The sequence below is a fragment of the Loxodonta africana genome, chromosome 20 (assembly GCF_030014295.1).
Source record: "Loxodonta africana isolate mLoxAfr1 chromosome 20, mLoxAfr1.hap2, whole genome shotgun sequence".
NCBI lineage: Eukaryota > Metazoa > Chordata > Mammalia > Proboscidea > Elephantidae > Loxodonta > Loxodonta africana.
The window spans coordinates 80,082,660-80,102,920 of NC_087361.1; positions in this window are offsets into that span (position 1 = coordinate 80,082,660).

Genomic DNA, 20,261 nt, shown 5'->3' on the forward strand with positions numbered 1-20,261 from the left:
CTTCGAATTGCGTCCAATCTCCTAGAATTCTGCTGAATCACGTCGAATCGTATGGAATCTCGCCTAATCTCTTTGAATCCCGTCAAATGCCTTCAGACCTTGTCGAATCCCGTCAAATCCTGTCCAATCGCGTCGAAGTGAATCGAATTGAATCAAATAGATTCAAGTAGGGTGGGTTTGGGTGCGGTGCAGTAGGGTTGGGTAGGGCAGGATAGAACAGAGTCCAACAGAATAGGAGAGAACAGAACAGAAGAGAAAGAACCCAGCAGAATAGAATAGAGTAGGAAAGAGTCAGATAGTGCAGAACATAGCCGAATTGAGGCGAATGGAGACAAAACAAGATGAATCGCGTTGAATCGCTTCGAATCGGGTCAAATCGAATCCATTCGAATAGATTAGGGTAGGGAAGGGTAGACGAGAATAGAGGAGAATAGTGCAGAATGGTGTGGAATGGATTAGAACGGAGCCGACTCGAGACGAATAGAGTAGAAAAGAGTCGAATAGAGCATAGTTGGGCCGAATAGGGCCAAAGAGGGCCTAATCGAGCAGAATCCAGCAGAATCGATGCCATTGGAGCTGAATGGAGCCAAATGGAGCCCAATCGAACCGACTCGAAGCGAATTGACCTGATTCAAGCCTAATCGGGTCGAATGGCGTGAAAATGCGATGACTCGAACAGAATCAAAGATTAGAGAAGGGGAGGGGAGCGGCTGGGAGGGTAGAACAGAATAGAATAGAACAGTACATAATAGAAGGAAGAGAAGATAGCACAGTACGGTAGAGCAGAGAAGAGTAGAGTCGAATAGAGTGAAATAGTGCAGAATAGAGCTGAATAGAGCCAATTCTAGCCGAATCGAGCCCAATGGAAACAAAACGTGATGAATCGCGTCCAATAGCGTCCCATCGAATCCATTAGAATAGATTAGAGTAGGGTAGGGTAGGGTAGAACAGAATAGAGTAGAATGGAGTCGAATGGAGTTGCATAGAGAAAACTAGAGTAGAAAAGAGTCAAATCGAGCCGAATAAGGCTGAACCAAGTCGAATTGAGTTGAAACAAGCCGAATCGAAGTGATTCAAGCCAAATCGAGCTGAATCGAGCTGATGGTGCCGAATGAGCCGATTCAAGCCTCATCGCGTCCAATCACATTGAAATGCTTTGAATCGAATCCAATTGAATAGATTCAAAAAGGTTAGGGTAGGGTGGTTTTTGATAGGGTAGACTAGGGTAGACGAAAGTAGACTAGAGTAGAGTAGACAAGAGAAGTCTAGAGTAGTAGCCTAGACAAGACAGCTGGACTAGTCAGACTAGTGGTATAGATCAGTAGGCTAGACAACTAGCCTTGAAGAGTACCCTTGCCCTGACAAGTACCCTAAATTCTGAATCTGAACTAGTCCCCTTGCCTTAACTAGTATCCTGAACTAGTAGCCTTGTCTGAACTAGTACCCTTAACTAGTAGCCTTGCCTTAAGTAATAGTCTTAATGTCTACCCTTGCCTTACCAGTACCCTGAACTAGTAGCCCTGCCTTAACTAGTACCCTGGCCTTCACCAGTAGCCTTCACTAGTACCCTGGCCTTCACTAGTAGCCTTGCCTCAACTAGTACCCTTCACTAGTACCCTCGCATGAACTAGTTGTCTTAACTAGTACCTGGCCTTCTCAGTCCCCATAAGTCCTACCCTGGCCTTAACCAGCTGCCTTAACTGGTACCCTGGTCTTAACTCGTAGTATTCACTTGTACCCTTGAATCCACTGGTAGCCTAAACTAGTCGTCTTGCCTTAAGTAGTAGCCTTCACTTGGACCTTGCCTGAACTAGTATCCTTAACTAGTACCTGTGCCTTAAGTAGTACTCTGAACTAGTACAGCGGCCATAACGAGTAGCCTGAACTAGTAGCCTTGTCTGAATTAGTACCCTGAACTTGTAGCCTTGCTTTAAGTAATAGTCTTAACATCTGCCCTTGCCTTACTAGTACCCTTAACTAGTGGCCAAGCCTTCCCTACTACCCCTAACTAGTAGCCTTGCCTTAACTAGTACCCTTGCCTTAACCAGTTGCCTTAACTAGGACCCTGGCCTTAACTAGAAATATCAACTTGTAAACTTGCATCAAAGAGTAGCCTTAACTAGGACTCTTGCCTTAAGTAGTGGGCTGAACTAGTACTCGTGCCTTAGCTAGTACTCTTAACTAGTACAGTGCCCCTAACTCGTATCCTGAACTAGTAGCCTTCTCTTAACTAGTACCCTTAACTAGTAGCCTTGCCTTCACTGGTACCCTGGCCTTCTCCAGTAGCCTTAACTCAGACCCTGGCCTTCACTGGCAGCCTTAAGTAGTACCCTTAACTAGTACCCTCGCATTCACTAGTAGTCTGAACTAGTACCCTGGCCGTATCAGTACCCAGAACTACTACCCTTGCCGTAACCAGTTGCCTTAAGTAGTACCCTGGCCTTAACTAGTAGTATTCACTTGTATTCTTGCATCAACTAGTAGCCTTAACTAGGACTCTTGCCTTAAGCAGTGGCCTGAATTTGTACCTTGCCTTAACTAGCAGCCTTAACTAGCACCCGTGCCTTTACTAGTACTCTTAACTAGTACAGTGCCCCTAACTAGTCTCCTGAACTGGTAGCCTTGTCCTAACTAGTACCCTTAACCAGGAGCCTTGCCTTAAGGAATAGTCTTAATGGCTACCCTTGCCTCAACAAGTCCCCTTCACTAGTACCCTTGCATTAACTAGTAGCCTGGCCTTATCGGTACCCATAACTACTACCCTTGCCTTAACCAGTTGCCTTAACTAGCACCCTGGACTTAGCCAGTAGTATGAACATGTACCCTTGCATCGACTAGTCGACAACACGAGTACTCTTGCCTGAAGTAGTGGCCTAAACTCGTTCCTTGCCTTCCTAGTAGCCTTAACTAGTACTCTGAACTAGTACAGTGGCCCTAACTAGTATTCTGAACTAGAAGCCTTGTGGTAACTAGTACCCCTAACGAGTCACCTTGCCTTAAGGAACAGTCTTAACGTCTACCCTTGCCTTACTAGTCCTCTTAACTAGTAGCCAAACCTTAACTAGTACCCTGAAGTAGTAGCCTTGCATGGACTAGTAGCCCAGCCTTAACTAGTACCCTGGCCGTCACTAGGACCCTTGCCTCAACTAGTACCCTGGCATTAACTAGTAGTCTTAACTAGTACCCTGGCCTTATCGCTACCCATAGCTACTACCCTTGCCTTGACCAGTTGCCTTAACTAGTACCCGGGCCTTAATTAGTAGTATGAACTTGTACCCTTGCATCAACTAGTAGCCTAAACTAATACGCTTGCCTGAAGTAGTAGCCTTCACTTGTACCTTGCCTTCCTAGTAGCCTTAACTAGTACCCGTCCATTAACTAGTACTCTTAACTAGTACAGTGGCCCTAACTAGTAGCCCGAACTAGTCCCCTTGCCTTAGGTAGTCCCTTTTCCAAACTAGTACCCTTCTTGAGTACCCCTTTTTTTATGGAGTAGGGTATGGTCCAGTAGGGTGTCATAAGGTAGGGTAGCATACGGTAGAACAGAGAAAACAGAATCCAATAGAATAGAAGAGGATAAGTCAGGATAGCTTAGTTTCGTGTAGGGTATGGTAGAGTAGCATAGGATGGAATAGAGAAAAGAGAAAACGAGAATCCAATACAACAGAATCGAAAAGAAGAGACTAGATGAGGAAAGACTAGGGCGGGATAGGGTTCTGTCGAATAGAAGAGCGTAGAATGGTGTGGAATGGAGTCAAATGCAGTCAAACCGAGATGAATCGACTAGAAAAGAGTCGAATAGAGCGGAATAGCACCGAATAGGGACGTATAGGGCTGAGTCGAGCCCAATCGAGCCCAATCGAGCCCGATCAAGTCAAATCGACCAGATTCGAGCTGAATGGAGCTGAATGGAGCTGGAATGAGCCAAATAGAGACACAGAAAATGAGCCAAGCTAGATCGAGCCAAATCGCACCTAATCACACCCTATTGCATCGAATCTCGTCGAAGTCCATCCAATCCCACCAAAACCCATTGAATCTCATGAAATCTCACCGAATCCCGTCCAATTGTGTCCAATCGGGTCGAATCGAATGCAATCGAATTCAATAGAACAGCTTAGAGTAGTGTAGGTTAGGCTGGGATTCAATAGGGTAGGGCACAGAGGAATAGACTAGAGAAGCATAGAGTAGAAGAGAAGAGAATACAAAGAGTAGAATGGAGTAGAGTGGAGTAGAATAGTCAGAGTCGAGTAGTGCAGAATAGAGATGAATAGATCCAATTCGAGCTGAATCGAGTCGAATGGAGAGGAAATGAGACAAATCTCCATGAATCGAATAGATTAGAGTAGAGTAGGGTGGGGGAGAAGAGAATAGAATAGTGTAGAATGGAGTCGAACAGAGTAGAATGGTGTGGAATGGAGTCGAATGGAGCCAAATAGAGACGAATAAAGTAGAAAAGAGTTGAATAGAGCTGAACAGGGCCGGATAAGTTTGGGTCGAGCCTAATGATGCTGAATCGAGCAGAATCGAGCCAAATTGACCCGATTCAAGCCAAATCGAGCTAAATCAAGCCAATTCAAGCCTAATCCCATGGAATCGCCTTGAAAGGCATTGAATCGAATCGATTAGAGTAGAGGAGGGTAGAGTAGGAGGGGTTAGACTAAAACAGAACAGAACACAAGAGAAAGAATCGAATAGAATGAAGTAGAGACGAGTACAGTAGAATAGAGTCCAATAGAGTTGAATAGAGCCAAAGAGAGCTGAATGCAGCCGAATCCACCAAATTCGAGGTGAATCGAGAAGAATCATGTCGAATCGCGCTGAAAAGTGTCGAATCCAATCCAATAGTTTAGTGTAGGGCAGGTAAGATGAGGGTAGGGTAGGGTAGAAAAGAATAGATTAGAATAGACCAGAAAGAATAGAGAAGAGTAGACTAGAGTCAAATCGAGTCAAATCCTGCCGAAAAGAGCCGAATAGAGAGGAAAAGGGCCAAGTCCAACCGAATCGAGTTGAATTCGCACAAAAAGGAGCTGATTCGAGCCGATAGGACCTGAATCAGGTCGAATCCCGTTCAAGTCTGTTGAATAGAATAGAACAGATTGCAGTAGGCTAAGTTAGAGTAGGGTAGGATAGACCAAAATGCAGTAGAACAGAACAGGATAGAAGAGAACTGAAAGACTAGAATAGGGTCGAGTAGTGCAGAGTCTAGAAGAATAGAGTTGAATATTGCCGACTAGAGCAAAATAGAGCCCAAAAGACCCAACGTGATAGAAATCAAGATGAATGGCGCCGAATCCCGCGGAATCATGCTGGATCGCGTCGAATCCCGTTGAATTGCATTGAATCCCATCCATTCAAGTCCAATCCAATCGAATCGATTAGAATAGACTAGAGAAGGGTAGAGTACAAGACAATAGAATAGAGAAGAATACAGTCGGATGGAGTAGAATGGTGTAGAATGGAGTTGAAAAGAGATAATAGAGTTGAGTAGACTCATAGAGCCATATAGAGTTGAATAGAGCCTATTCAAGCTGAATAGAACTGACCAGGGCGAAATGGAGCCGATTAGAACTGAATCGAACCGATGAGAGCCCAAGAGGGATGAATGGAGTGCAACGGAGCCGATTGGAGCCGAATCGCATCGAAATGCGTGGAATCGAATCCAGTGGAATAGATTAGAGTAGGGTTGGTTAAAATAGAGTAGAAGAGAATTGAACACAGTAAAAGAGAATAAAAAGAATACAAGAGAATCGAGTCCAAAAGGTTAGAGCAGAGCAGAATAGTGTAGAGTAGAACAGAGTCGAATAGAGTCGAAGCGAGCCAAATGGAGAAGAAACAAGGCAAATCGCGTTGAATCCCCTCGAACCAATTCCAGTCAATTAGGGTAGGGTAGAGTAAAATAGTGTTGAGTGGAGTAGAATGCTGTGCAACGCAATCGAATGGAGTCGAAAGGAGTCGAAAAGAGCCGAATAGAGCCGAATAGTGCTGAAGAGGGCCGAAGAGGGCCGAATCGAGCTGAATTGAGCTGAATTGAGCCAAATCCAGTAAATCGAGCCTAATGGAGCCGAATTGAGCCTAATCCAGTTGAATCGACACTCTTCGAGCCAAATGGAGCCGAATGGACATGAATCGAACCAATTCGACCTGAATCGTGTCCAAATTCATGGAATCGAATTGAACAGATTAGAGTAGGGGAGGTTCGGGTATGGCAGGGTGGAATAGAGTAGAGTAGCATAGAATAAAACAGAAGAGACTAGAAGAGAACAGAACAATACAGAACGAATACAGAAAATAGTAGGCTAGAGTAGCGTAGAGGGAAACAGAGTAGAGTAGAATAGATTCGAACGGAGCTAAATAGAGCCAAACTGAGCCGAATCGTGTCCAAATGGGTTGAATCCAATCCAATCCAATGGATTAGAATAGAGTAGAGTTGGGTAGCATAGGGTAGGGTAGAATAGAGTAGAAAAGAAGAGAACAGCATAGGAAGAAGAAAGAAAATAGAGAAGAGTAGACTAGAGTACGATAGAGTAGGCTCGTGTATAATAGGGTAGACTCGAATACAGCTGAATAGAGCCGAATGGAGTCGAAATGAGAGGAATCACGTCTAATCGATTCGAGTAAATTAGAGTGGTGTAGGCTAGAGTAGAGCAGAATAGTGTAGAATGGTGTGGAATAAATAGAATGGAGTAGAATGGAGTCAAATAGAGACAAAAAGAGTAGAGAAGAGTCGAATAGAGCAGAATAGGGCCGAAAGAGGCGGAATTGAGCAGAATCGAAGCAATTCAAGCCAAACGAACCGAATAGAGCCAAACGGAATAGAATCGAGCTGATTCAAGCTTAATCACGTCGAATCCCGTTCAATGCATCCAATGCAATCCAAACGTCTAGATTAGAGAAGGGGAGAGGAGGGTGGAATAGAATAGAGTAGAGTAGAGTAGACTAGAAGAGATTAGAACAGAATAGAAGGAATAGAATAGAGTAGAAAAGAGTAGGGTCGAATAGACTCGAATAGAGTCGATTAGAGACGAATAGGCCAAATAGAGACGAATAGAGAAAACAGAGCTGAATGGAGCCGAATAGAGACGTAAAGGAGCCATATAGAGCCGATTCGCACCTAATCGAGCTGAATCAAGCAGAATCACGCCGACTGGCACTGAATAGCGTCGAATCACATCGAATCACGTCGAATCGCATCAAATCACATCGTTTTGTGTCGGACCGGGTCGAATCGCTTCGTATCGCATCGGATTGCATCGAATGTCGTCGAATCACGACGAATCACGCCCCATCACGTCCAATAACTTCGAATTGCGTCCAATCTCCTAGAATTCTGCTGAATCACGTCGAATCGTATGGAATCTCGCCTAATCTCTTTGAATCCCGTCAAATGCCTTCAGACCTTGTCGAATCCCGTCAAATCCTGTCCAATCGCGTCGAAGTGAATCGAATTGAATCAAATAGATTCAAGTAGGGTGGGTTTGGGTGCGGTGCAGTAGGGTTGGGTAGGGCAGGATAGAACAGAGTCCAACAGAATAGGAGAGAACAGAACAGAAGAGAAAGAACCCAGCAGAATAGAATAGAGTAGGAAAGAGTCAGATAGTGCAGAACATAGCCGAATTGAGGCGAATGGAGACAAAACAAGATGAATCGCGTTGAATCGCTTCGAATCGGGTCAAATCGAATCCATTCGAATAGATTAGGGTAGGGAAGGGTAGACGAGAATAGAGGAGAATAGTGCAGAATGGTGTGGAATGGATTAGAACGGAGCCGACTCGAGACGAATAGAGTAGAAAAGAGTCGAATAGAGCATAGTTGGGCCGAATAGGGCCAAAGAGGGCCTAATCGAGCAGAATCCAGCAGAATCGATGCCATTGGAGCTGAATGGAGCCAAATGGAGCCCAATCGAACCGACTCGAAGCGAATTGACCTGATTCAAGCCTAATCGGGTCGAATGGCGTGAAAATGCGATGACTCGAACAGAATCAAAGATTAGAGAAGGGGAGGGGAGCGGCTGGGAGGGTAGAACAGAATAGAATAGAACAGTACATAATAGAAGGAAGAGAAGATAGCACAGTACGGTAGAGCAGAGAAGAGTAGAGTCGAATAGAGTGAAATAGTGCAGAATAGAGCTGAATAGAGCCAATTCTAGCCGAATCGAGCCCAATGGAAACAAAACGTGATGAATCGCGTCCAATAGCGTCCCATCGAATCCATTAGAATAGATTAGAGTAGGGTAGGGTAGGGTAGAACAGAATAGAGTAGAATGGAGTCGAATGGAGTTGCATAGAGAAAACTAGAGTAGAAAAGAGTCAAATCGAGCCGAATAAGGCTGAACCAAGTCGAATTGAGTTGAAACAAGCCGAATCGAAGTGATTCAAGCCAAATCGAGCTGAATCGAGCTGATGGTGCCGAATGAGCCGATTCAAGCCTCATCGCGTCCAATCACATTGAAATGCTTTGAATCGAATCCAATTGAATAGATTCAAAAAGGTTAGGGTAGGGTGGTTTTTGATAGGGTAGACTAGGGTAGACGAAAGTAGACTAGAGTAGAGTAGACAAGAGAAGTCTAGAGTAGTAGCCTAGACAAGACAGCTGGACTAGTCAGACTAGTGGTATAGATCAGTAGGCTAGACAACTAGCCTTGAAGAGTACCCTTGCCCTGACAAGTACCCTAAATTCTGAATCTGAACTAGTCCCCTTGCCTTAACTAGTATCCTGAACTAGTAGCCTTGTCTGAACTAGTACCCTTAACTAGTAGCCTTGCCTTAAGTAATAGTCTTAATGTCTACCCTTGCCTTACCAGTACCCTGAACTAGTAGCCCTGCCTTAACTAGTACCCTGGCCTTCACCAGTAGCCTTCACTAGTACCCTGGCCTTCACTAGTAGCCTTGCCTCAACTAGTACCCTTCACTAGTACCCTCGCATGAACTAGTTGTCTTAACTAGTACCTGGCCTTCTCAGTCCCCATAAGTCCTACCCTGGCCTTAACCAGCTGCCTTAACTGGTACCCTGGTCTTAACTCGTAGTATTCACTTGTACCCTTGAATCCACTGGTAGCCTAAACTAGTCGTCTTGCCTTAAGTAGTAGCCTTCACTTGGACCTTGCCTGAACTAGTATCCTTAACTAGTACCTGTGCCTTAAGTAGTACTCTGAACTAGTACAGCGGCCATAACGAGTAGCCTGAACTAGTAGCCTTGTCTGAATTAGTACCCTGAACTTGTAGCCTTGCTTTAAGTAATAGTCTTAACATCTGCCCTTGCCTTACTAGTACCCTTAACTAGTGGCCAAGCCTTCCCTACTACCCCTAACTAGTAGCCTTGCCTTAACTAGTACCCTTGCCTTAACCAGTTGCCTTAACTAGGACCCTGGCCTTAACTAGAAATATCAACTTGTAAACTTGCATCAAAGAGTAGCCTTAACTAGGACTCTTGCCTTAAGTAGTGGGCTGAACTAGTACTCGTGCCTTAGCTAGTACTCTTAACTAGTACAGTGCCCCTAACTCGTATCCTGAACTAGTAGCCTTCTCTTAACTAGTACCCTTAACTAGTAGCCTTGCCTTCACTGGTACCCTGGCCTTCTCCAGTAGCCTTAACTCAGACCCTGGCCTTCACTGGCAGCCTTAAGTAGTACCCTTAACTAGTACCCTCGCATTCACTAGTAGTCTGAACTAGTACCCTGGCCGTATCAGTACCCAGAACTACTACCCTTGCCGTAACCAGTTGCCTTAACTAGGACCCTGGCCTTAACTAGTAGTATTCACTTGTATTCTTGCATCAACTAGTAGCCTTAACTAGGACTCTTGCCTTAAGCAGTGGCCTGAATTTGTACCTTGCCTTAACTAGCAGCCTTAACTAGCACCCGTGCCTTTACTAGTACTCTTAACTAGTACAGTGCCCCTAACTAGTCTCCTGAACTGGTAGCCTTGTCCTAACTAGTACCCTTAACCAGGAGCCTTGCCTTAAGGAATAGTCTTAATGGCTACCCTTGCCTCAACAAGTCCCCTTCACTAGTACCCTTGCATTAACTAGTAGCCTGGCCTTATCGGTACCCATAACTACTACCCTTGCCTTAACCAGTTGCCTTAACTAGCACCCTGGACTTAGCCAGTAGTATGAACATGTACCCTTGCATCGACTAGTCGACAACACGAGTACTCTTGCCTGAAGTAGTGGCCTAAACTCGTTCCTTGCCTTCCTAGTAGCCTTAACTAGTACTCTGAACTAGTACAGTGGCCCTAACTAGTATTCTGAACTAGAAGCCTTGTGGTAACTAGTACCCCTAACGAGTCACCTTGCCTTAAGGAACAGTCTTAACGTCTACCCTTGCCTTACTAGTCCTCTTAACTAGTAGCCAAACCTTAACTAGTACCCTGAAGTAGTAGCCTTGCATGGACTAGTAGCCCAGCCTTAACTAGTACCCTGGCCGTCACTAGGACCCTTGCCTCAACTAGTACCCTGGCATTAACTAGTAGTCTTAACTAGTACCCTGGCCTTATCGCTACCCATAGCTACTACCCTTGCCTTGACCAGTTGCCTTAACTAGTACCCGGGCCTTAATTAGTAGTATGAACTTGTACCCTTGCATCAACTAGTAGCCTAAACTAATACGCTTGCCTGAAGTAGTAGCCTTCACTTGTACCTTGCCTTCCTAGTAGCCTTAACTAGTACCCGTCCATTAACTAGTACTCTTAACTAGTACAGTGGCCCTAACTAGTAGCCCGAACTAGTCCCCTTGCCTTAGGTAGTCCCTTTTCCAAACTAGTACCCTTCTTGAGTACCCCTTTTTTTATGGAGTAGGGTATGGTCCAGTAGGGTGTCATAAGGTAGGGTAGCATACGGTAGAACAGAGAAAACAGAATCCAATAGAATAGAAGAGGATAAGTCAGGATAGCTTAGTTTCGTGTAGGGTATGGTAGAGTAGCATAGGATGGAATAGAGAAAAGAGAAAACGAGAATCCAATACAACAGAATCGAAAAGAAGAGACTAGATGAGGAAAGACTAGGGCGGGATAGGGTTCTGTCGAATAGAAGAGCGTAGAATGGTGTGGAATGGAGTCAAATGCAGTCAAACCGAGATGAATAGACTAGAAAAGAGTCGAATAGAGCGGAATAGCACCGAATAGGGACGTATAGGGCTGAGTCGAGCCCAATCGAGCCCAATCGAGCCCGATCAAGTCAAATCGACCAGATTCGAGCTGAATGGAGCTGAATGGAGCTGGAATGAGCCAAATAGAGACACAGAAAATGAGCCAAGCTAGATCGAGCCAAATCGCACCTAATCACACCCTATTGCATCGAATCTCGTCGAAGTCCATCCAATCCCACCAAAACCCATTGAATCTCATGAAATCTCACCGAATCCCGTCCAATTGTGTCCAATCGGGTCGAATCGAATGCAATCGAATTCAATAGAACAGCTTAGAGTAGTGTAGGTTAGGCTGGGATTCAATAGGGTAGGGCACAGAGGAATAGACTAGAGAAGCATAGAGTAGAAGAGAAGAGAATACAAAGAGTAGAATGGAGTAGAGTGGAGTAGAATAGTCAGAGTCGAGTAGTGCAGAATAGAGATGAATAGATCCAATTCGAGCTGAATCGAGTCGAATGGAGAGGAAATGAGACAAATCTCCATGAATCGAATAGATTAGAGTAGAGTAGGGTGGGGGAGAAGAGAATAGAATAGTGTAGAATGGAGTCGAACAGAGTAGAATGGTGTGGAATGGAGTCGAATGGAGCCAAATAGAGACGAATAAAGTAGAAAAGAGTTGAATAGAGCTGAACAGGGCCGGATAAGTTTGGGTCGAGCCTAATGATGCTGAATCGAGCAGAATCGAGCCAAATTGACCCGATTCAAGCCAAATCGAGCTAAATCAAGCCAATTCAAGCCTAATCCCATGGAATCGCCTTGAAAGGCATTGAATCGAATCGATTAGAGTAGAGGAGGGTAGAGTAGGAGGGGTTAGACTAAAACAGAACAGAACACAAGAGAAAGAATCGAATAGAATGAAGTAGAGACGAGTACAGTAGAATAGAGTCCAATAGAGTTGAATAGAGCCAAAGAGAGCTGAATGCAGCCGAATCCACCAAATTCGAGGTGAATCGAGAAGAATCATGTCGAATCGCGTTGAAAAGTGTCGAATCCAATCCAATAGTTTAGTGTAGGGCAGGTAAGATGAGGGTAGGGTAGGGTAGAAAAGAATAGATTAGAATAGACCAGAAAGAATAGAGAAGAGTAGACTAGAGTCAAATCGAGTCAAATCCTGCCGAAAAGAGCCGAATAGAGAGGAAAAGGGCCAAGTCCAACCGAATCGAGTTGAATTCGCACAAAAAGGAGCTGATTCGAGCCGATAGGACCTGAATCAGGTCGAATCCCGTTCAAGTCTGTTGAATAGAATAGAACAGATTGCAGTAGGCTAAGTTAGAGTAGGGTAGGATAGACCAAAATGCAGTAGAACAGAACAGGATAGAAGAGAACTGAAAGACTAGAATAGGGTCGAGTAGTGCAGAGTCTAGAAGAATAGAGTTGAATATTGCCGACTAGAGCAAAATAGAGCCCAAAAGACCCAACGTGATAGAAATCAAGATGAATGGCGCCGAATCCCGCGGAATCATGCTGGATCGCGTCGAATCCCGTTGAATTGCATTGAATCCCATCCATTCAAGTCCAATCCAATCGAATCGATTAGAATAGACTAGAGAAGGGTAGAGTACAAGACAATAGAATAGAGAAGAATACAGTCGGATGGAGTAGAATGGTGTAGAATGGAGTTGAAAAGAGATAATAGAGTTGAGTAGACTCATAGAGCCATATAGAGTTGAATAGAGCCTATTCAAGCTGAATAGAACTGACCAGGGCGAAATGGAGCCGATTAGAACTGAATCGAACCGATGAGAGCCCAAGAGGGATGAATGGAGTGCAACGGAGCCGATTGGAGCCGAATCGCATCGAAATGCGTGGAATCGAATCCAGTGGAATAGATTAGAGTAGGGTTGGTTAAAATAGAGTAGAAGAGAATTGAACACAGTAAAAGAGAATAAAAAGAATACAAGAGAATCGAGTCCAAAAGGTTAGAGCAGAGCAGAATAGTGTAGAGTAGAACAGAGTCGAATAGAGTCGAAGCGAGCCAAATGGAGAAGAAACAAGGCAAATCGCGTTGAATCCCCTCGAACCAATTCCAGTCAATTAGGGTAGGGTAGAGTAAAATAGTGTTGAGTGGAGTAGAATGCTGTGCAACGCAATCGAATGGAGTCGAAAGGAGTCGAAAAGAGCCGAATAGAGCCGAATAGTGCTGAAGAGGGCCGAAGAGGGCCGAATCGAGCTGAATTGAGCTGAATTGAGCCAAATCCAGTAAATCGAGCCTAATGGAGCCGAATTGAGCCTAATCCAGTTGAATCGACACTCTTCGAGCCAAATGGAGCCGAATGGACATGAATCGAACCAATTCGACCTGAATCGTGTCCAAATTCATGGAATCGAATTGAACAGATTAGAGTAGGGGAGGTTCGGGTATGGCAGGGTGGAATAGAGTAGAGTAGCATAGAATAAAACAGAAGAGACTAGAAGAGAACAGAACAATACAGAACGAATACAGAAAATAGTAGGCTAGAGTAGCGTAGAGGGAAACAGAGTAGAGTAGAATAGATTCGAACGGAGCTAAATAGAGCCAAACTGAGCCGAATCGTGTCCAAATGGGTTGAATCCAATCCAATCCAATGGATTAGAATAGAGTAGAGTTGGGTAGCATAGGGTAGGGTAGAATAGAGTAGAAAAGAAGAGAACAGCATAGGAAGAAGAAAGAAAATAGAGAAGAGTAGACTAGAGTACGATAGAGTAGGCTCGTGTATAATAGGGTAGACTCGAATACAGCTGAATAGAGCCGAATGGAGTCGAAATGAGAGGAATCACGTCTAATCGATTCGAGTAAATTAGAGTGGTGTAGGCTAGAGTAGAGCAGAATAGTGTAGAATGGTGTGGAATAAATAGAATGGAGTAGAATGGAGTCAAATAGAGACAAAAAGAGTAGAGAAGAGTCGAATAGAGCAGAATAGGGCCGAAAGAGGCGGAATTGAGCAGAATCGAAGCAATTCAAGCCAAACGAACCGAATAGAGCCAAACGGAATAGAATCGAGCTGATTCAAGCTTAATCACGTCGAATCCCGTTCAATGCATCCAATGCAATCCAAACGTCTAGATTAGAGAAGGGGAGAGGAGGGTGGAATAGAATAGAGTAGAGTAGAGTAGACTAGAAGAGATTAGAACAGAATAGAAGGAATAGAATAGAGTAGAAAAGAGTAGGGTCGAATAGACTCGAATAGAGTCGATTAGAGACGAATAGGCCAAATAGAGACGAATAGAGAAAACAGAGCTGAATGGAGCCGAATCGAGACGTAAAGGAGCCATATAGAGCCGATTCGCACCTAATCGAGCTGAATCAAGCAGAATCACGCCGACTGGCACTGAATAGCGTCGAATCACATCGAATCACGTCGAATCGCATCAAATCACATCGTTTTGTGTCGGACCGGGTCGAATCGCTTCGTATCGCATCGGATTGCATCGAATGTCGTCGAATCACGACGAATCACGCCCCATCACGTCCAATAACTTCGAATTGCGTCCAATCTCCTAGAATTCTGCTGAATCACGTCGAATCGTATGGAATCTCGCCTAATCTCTTTGAATCCCGTCAAATGCCTTCGGACCTTGTCGAATCCCGTCAAATCCTGTCCAATCGCGTCGAAGTGAATCGAATTGAATCAAATAGATTCAAGTAGGGTGGGTTTGGGTGCGCTGCAGTAGGGTTGGGTAGGGCAGGATAGAACAGAGTCCAACAGAATAGGAGAGAACAGAACAGAAGAGAAAGAATCCAGCAGAATAGAATAGAGTAGGAAAGAGTCAGATAGTGCAGAACATAGCCGAATTGAGGCGAATGGAGACAAAACAAGATGAATCGCGTTGAATCGCTTCGAATCGGGTCAAATCGAATCCATTCGAATAGATTAGGGTAGGGAAGGGTAGACGAGAATAGAGGAGAATAGTGCAGAATGGTGTGGAATGGATTAGAACGGAGCCGACTCGAGACGAATAGAGTAGAAAAGAGTCGAATAGAGCATAGTTGGGCCGAATAGGGCCAAAGAGGGCCTAATCGAGCAGAATCCAGCAGAATCGATGCCATTGGAGCTGAATGGAGCCAAATGGAGCCCAATCGAACCGACTCGAAGCGAATTGACCTGATTCAAGCCTAATCGGGTCGAATGGCGTGAAAATGCGATGACTCGAACAGAATCAAAGATTAGAGAAGGGGAGGGGAGCGGCTGGGAGGGTAGAACAGAATAGAATAGAACAGTACATAATAGAAGGAAGAGAAGATAGCACAGTACGGTAGAGCAGAGAAGAGTAGAGTCGAATAGAGTGAAATAGTGCAGAATAGAGCTGAATAGAGCCAATTCTAGCCGAATCGAGCCCAATGGAAACAAAACGTGATGAATCGCGTCGAATAGCGTCCCATCGAATCCATTAGAATAGATTAGAGTAGGGTAGGGTAGAACAGAATAGAGTAGAATGGAGTCGAATGGAGTTCCATAGAGAAAACTAGAGTAGAAAAGAGTCGAATCGAGCCGAATAAGGCTGAACCAAGTCGAATTGAGTTGAAACAAGCCGAATCGAAGTGATTCAAGCCAAATCGAGCTGAATCGAGCTGATGGTGCCGAATGAGCCGATTCAAGCCTCATCGCGTCCAATCACATTGAAATGCTTTGAATCGAATCCAATTGAATAGATTCAAAAAGGTTAGGGTAGGGTGGTTTTTGATAGGGTAGACTAGGGTAGACGAAAGTAGACTAGAGTAGAGTAGACAAGAGAAGTCTAGACTAGTAGCCTAGACAAGACAGCTGGACTAGTCAGACTAGTGGTATAGATCAGTAGGCTAGACAACTAGCCTTGAAGAGTACCCTTGCCCTGACAAGTACCCTAAATTCTGAATCTGAACTAGTCCCCTTGCCTTAACTAGTATCCTGAACTAGTAGCCTTGTCTGAACTAGTACCCTTAACTAGTAGCCTTGCCTTAATAGTCTTAATGTCTACCCTTGCCTTACCAGTACCCTGAACTAGTAGCCCTGCCTTAACTAGTACCCTGGCCTTCACCAGTAGCCTTCACTAGTACCCTGGCCTTCACTAGTAGCCTTGCCTCAACTGGTACCCTTCACTAGTACCCTCGCATGAACTAGTTGTCTTAACTAGTACCTGGCCTTCTCAGTCCCCATAAGTCCTACCCTGGCCTTAACCAGCTGCCTTAACTGGTACCCTGGTCTTAACTCGTAGTATTCACTTGTACCCTTGAATCCACTGGTAGCCTAAACTAGTCGTCTTGCCTTAAGTAGTAGCCTTCACTTGGACCTTGCCTGAACTAGTATCCTTAACTAGTACCTGTGCCTTAAGTAGTACTCTGAACTAGTACAGCGGCCATAACGAGTAGCCTGAACTAGTACCCTTGTCTGAATTAGTACCCTGAACTTGTAGCCTTGCTTTAAGTAATAGTCTTAACATCTGCCCTTGCCTTACTAGTACCCTTAACTAGTGGCCAAGCCTTCCCTACTACCCCTAACTAGTAGCCTTGCCTTAACTAGTACCCTTGCCTTAACCAGTTGCCTTAACTAGGACCCTGGCCTTAACTAGAAATATCAACTTGTAAACTTGCATCAAAGAGTAGCCTTAACTAGGACTCTTGCCTTAAGTAGTGGGCTGAACTAGTACTCGTGCCTTAGCTAGTACTCTTAACTAGTACAGTGCCCCTAACTCGTATCCTGAACTAGTAGCCTTCTCTTAACTAGTACCCTTAACTAGTAGCCTTGCCTTCACTGGTACCCTGGCCTTCTCCAGTAGCCTTAACTCAGACCCTGGCCTTCACTGGCAGCCTTAAGTAGTACCCTTAACTAGTACCCTCGCATTCACTAGTAGTCTGAACTAGTACCCTGGCCGTATCAGTACCCAGAACTACTACCCTTGCCGTAACCAGTTGCCTTAACTAGGACCCTGGCCTTAACTAGTAGTATTCACTTGTATTCTTGCATCAACTAGTAGCCTTAACTAGGACTCTTGCCTTAAGCAGTGGCCTGAATTTGTACCTTGCCTTAACTAGCAGCCTTAACTAGCACCCGTGCCTTTACTAGTACTCTTAACTAGTACAGTGCCCCTAACTAGTCTCCTGAACTGGTAGCCTTGTCCTAACTAGTACCCTTAACCAGGAGCCTTGCCTTAAGGAATAGTCTTAATGGCTACCCTTGCCTCAACAAGTCCCCTTCACTAGTACCCTTGCATTAACTAGTAGCCTGGCCTTATCGGTACCCATAACTACTACCCTTGCCTTAACCAGTTGCCTTAACTAGCACCCTGGACTTAGCCAGTAGTATGAACATGTACCCTTGCATCGACTAGTCGACAACACGAGTACTCTTGCCTGAAGTAGTGGCCTAAACTCGTTCCTTGCCTTCCTAGTAGCCTTAACTAGTACTCTGAACTAGTACAGTGGCCCTAACTAGTATTCTGAACTAGAAGCCTTGTGGTAACTAGTACCCCTAACGAGTCACCTTGCCTTAAGGAACAGTCTTAACGTCTACCCTTGCCTTACTAGTCCTCTTAACTAGTAGCCAAACCTTAACTAGTACCCTGAAGTAGTAGCCTTGCATGGACTAGTAGCCCAGCCTTAACTAGTACCCTGGCCGTCACTAGGACCCTTGCCTCAACTAGTACCCTGGCATTAACTAGTAGTCTTAACTATACCCTGGCCTTATCGCTACCCATAGCTACTACCCTTGCCTTGACCAGTTGCCTTAACTAGTACCCGGGCCTTAATTAGTAGTATGAACTTGTACCCTTGCATCAACTAGTAGCCTAAACTAATACGCTTGCCTGAAGTAGTAGCCTTCACTTGTACCTTGCCTTCCTAGTAGCCTTAACTAGTACCCGTCCATTAACTAGTACTCTTAACTAGTACAGTGGCCCTAACTAGTAGCCCGAACTAGTCCCCTTGCCTTAGGTAGTCCCTTTTCCAAACTAGTACCCTTCTTGAGTACCCCTTTTTTTATGGAGTAGGGTATGGTCCAGTAGGGTGTCATAAGGTAGGGTAGCATACGGTAGAACAGAGAAAACAGAATCCAATAGAATAGAAGAGGATAAGTCAGGATAGCTTAGTTTCGTGTAGGGTATGGTAGAGTAGCATAGGATGGAATAGAGAAAAGAGAAAACGAGAATCCAATACAACAGAATCGAAAAGAACAGACTAGATGAGGAAAGACTAGGGCGGGATAGGGTTCTGTCGAATAGAAGAGCATAGAATGGTGTGGAATGGAGTCAAATGCAGTCAAACCGAGATGAATCGACTAGAAAAGAGTCGAATAGAGCGGAATAGCACCGAATAGGGACGTATAGGGCTGAGTCGAGCCCAATCGAGCCCAATCGAGCCCGATCAAGTCAAATCGACCAGATTCGAGCTGAATGGAGCTGAATGGAGCTGGAATGAGCCAAATAGAGACACAGAAAATGAGCCAAGCTAGATCGAGCCAAATCGCACCTAATCACACCCTATTGCATCGAATCTCGTCGAAGTCCATCCAATCCCACCAAAACCCATTGAATCTCATGAAATCTCACCGAATCCCGTCCAATTGTGTCCAGTCGGGTCGAATCGAATGCAATCGAATTCAATAGAACAGCTTAGAGTAGTGTAGGTTAGGCTGGGATTCAATAGGGTAGGGCACAGAGGAATAGACTAGAGAAGCATAGAGTAGAAGAGAAGAGAATACAAAGAGTAGAATGGAGTAGAGTGGAGTAGAATAGTCAGAGTCGAGTAGTGCAGAATAGAGATGAATAGATCCAATTCGAGCTGAATCGAGTCGAATGGAGAGGAAATGAGACAAATCTCCATGAATCGAATAGATTAGAGTAGAGTAGGGTGGGGGAGAAGAGAATAGAATAGTGTAGAATGGAGTCGAACAGAGTAGAATGGTGTGGAATGGAGTCGAATGGAGCCAAATAGAGACGAATAAAGTAGAAAAGAGTTGAATAGAGCTGAACAGGGCCGGATAAGTTTGGGTCGAGCCTAATGATGCTGAATCGAGCAGAATCGAGCCAAATTGACCCGATTCAAGCCAAATCGAGCTAAATCAAGCCAATTCAAGCCTAATCCCATGGAATCGCCTTGAAAGGCATTGAATCGAATCGATTAGAGTAGAGGAGGGTAGAGTAGGAGGGGTTAGACTAAAACAGAACAGAACACAAGAGAAAGAATCGAATAGAATGAAGTAGAGACGAGTACAGTAGAATAGAGTCCAATAGAGTTGAATAGAGCCAAAGAGAGCTGAATGCAGCCGAATCCACCAAATTCGAGGTGAATCGAGAAGAATCATGTCGAATCGCGTTGAAAAGTGTCGAATCCAATCCAATAGTTTAGTGTAGGGCAGGTAAGATGAGGGTAGGGTAGGGTAGAAAAGAATAGATTAGAATAGACCAGAAAGAATAGAGAAGAGTAGACTAGAGTCAAATCGAGTCAAATCCTGCCGAAAAGAGCCGAATAGAGAGGAAAAGGGCCAAGTCCAACCGAATCGAGTTGAATTCGCACAAAAAGGAGCTGATTCGAGCCGATAGGACCTGAATCAGGTCGAATCCCGTTCAAGTCTGTTGAATAGAATAGAACAGATTGCAGTAGGCTAAGTTAGAGTAGGGTAGGATAGACCAAAATGCAGTAGAACAGAACAGGATAGAAGAGAACTGATAGACTAGAATAGGGTCGAGTAGTGCAGAGTCTAGAAGAATAGAGTTGAATATTGCCGACTAGAGCAAAATAGAGCCCAAAAGACCCAACGTGATAGAAATCAAGATGAATGGCGCCGAATCCCGCGGAATCATGCTGGATCGCGTCGAATCCCGTTGAATTGCATTGAATCCCATCCATTCAAGTCCAATCCAATCGAATCGATTAGAATAGACTAGAGAAGGGTAGAGTACAAGACAATAGAATAGAGAAGAATACAGTCGGATGGAGTAGAATGGTGTAGAATGGAGTTGAAAAGAGATAATAGAGTTGAGTAGACTCATAGAGCCATATAGAGTTGAATAGAGCCTATTCAAGCTGAATAGAACTGACCAGGGCGAAATGGAGCCGATTAGAACTGAATCGAACCGATGAGAGCCCAAGAGGGATGAATGGAGTGCAACGGAGCCGATTGGAGCCGAATCGCATCGAAATGCGTGGAATCGAATCCAGTGG